This window comes from Elephantulus edwardii, unplaced genomic scaffold, assembly GCF_000299155.1.
Source record: "Elephantulus edwardii isolate Elephantulus edwardi_28Jun2011 unplaced genomic scaffold, EleEdw1.0 scaffold00436, whole genome shotgun sequence".
Lineage (NCBI taxonomy): Eukaryota > Metazoa > Chordata > Mammalia > Macroscelidea > Macroscelididae > Elephantulus > Elephantulus edwardii.
Window position 1 is genome coordinate 542,004 of NW_006400186.1, and position 1,955 is coordinate 543,958.

Consider the following 1,955-nt stretch of genomic DNA (forward strand, 5'->3'; position numbering starts at 1 on the left):
AGGGAATTATCATGGCCTCTTCTAAAGCCAGCTTGAACTTTTGGTATTTCCTTATCAATGTGTTACTCTAAGCAATTGAATTATCTTCAACAATATTTTGTTTGTGTGAGATATTATTTAATAATTTCCTCTTTCTTCAGGGTTACTTTTCTTGGAAACAGGAACAAATATGGACCTTTTCCAGTCAGTTTGTGGGAACATGTAAGTATAGTGTATAGATAGCAAGAGTGGCCCTGGGTGGCTTAAACTGAGCTGGTTTAAAGACAAAAGAGGAAATTTTCAATGCCAGCAAACAAGAATCAGACATGATAGTGTATCCTTTGGGGCCAGAGATTCCTGCACAAGAAACAGACAAACCAAGGTAGAGAAATCACAGCAACAGTGGAGAACCAGAGACCAGCCTGAGATAGAGCTGACCTGGGATTGCTTTCCATGAGGTAAAAGTCAGGAGACTTTGCCTAAACTTGCCGAAGAATGAGGGGGAAACACTATAATTGGTCAGAGAAAGACAGCTTTGGAACACTAATCTGAAGCCATAGGCTGAAAGTTAAAGGATCTGCAAGCATACCCGAGAAACTATCTTGTCTGAAGGATTGTATCATGTTTCTAACCTGAATTTTAATTTATCAGCTTTCCTAATAAGGCCTGTAATTGTCAGTATTGTTCCGTGATTTCTGTGTGGACAACCCAATGGATTATTAGACCCAGTGAGGGTCTTGAGAGGGGTAATAGGTAGTAGAACTGTTAGAAGTAAATGCAGAAGCATGGGGTGGGAGGATATCTTACTATATAGGAATTTATTTTTTTACTATGGATGTTGTTTACAGGGACAGTTTCACCTTGTGAAGTTAGTAAAGGTCCAGTATGGCTGTCCTCTGCCATCTGTGCTCTTTTTACAAGATGGAATGTCTGAGATTAAATATGATATCTATAATTTGACAATAGAACCAGCAATAACAAGTCTATGCATGTGTGCAGACATATATGTGTATAGATAAGGTAATATGTGCATACAAAGAAGTGTCATATGTGTATACACATGCACATATATTCATAGATGACACCATTATACTTTTAAGATGTTACTAGACACTTGGAGAGATTGTTTCTGTGATTTGAGAGATGAAGACCTTATTTTTTGAGACAATTCAGTAAATGTGTATAATTCATGAAGTTCATGTTGCATTCTAGAGATGAGCATCATCTTGTTGTTGTTGTTGTTATGTGCCATCGAGTCGCTTGCGACTCATAGCGACCCTATGTACAACAGCCCTAAGCTCTGCTCTGTCCTGTGCCAATGGCACTGTCTCTGACACTCTCATCCCAATTATCCCAATCACTGAATCAATCCACCTCATAGAGGGCCTTCCCCTTCTGCACTGTCTGTCCCTCCACCCTCCCAAGCATGATGTCCTTCTCCAAGGACCGGTTTCTCCTTACAACATGTCCAAAGTATGTTAGACAGAGCCTCAGAATAGTTGCCTCCAAGGAGTCACCCAGTTTAACCCTTTCCAGGATCAATCTGTTTGTTTTTGTAGCAGTCCATGGTACTCTCAATACTCTTCTCCAGCACCTCAGCTCAAAGGCATCAGTTCTCCTTCTATCCTCCTTGGTCATTGTCCAAATTTCTGATGCATAACAAGTGATTGCAAAGACCATGGCCTATATCAGACACACCTTAGTATCCAGAGAGAAACCATTGCTCTTCAGTACTTTGGAGAGGTCCCTAACAGCAGGCTTTCCCATCACAATGCGCCTTTTAATTTCCTGGCAGCTGGTGCCAAAAATGTTGACTGTGGAGCCAAGCAAATTAAAGCTGTGAACTATTTCAATCTCTTAACCATCCATCCTGATGCTGCCAATTGGTACAGTGGTGAGAATCTTTGTCTTCTTGACATTGAGCCTCAATCCATATTGTAGGCTGCAGTCCTTGACCCTCTGCAGCAGGTGCTTCA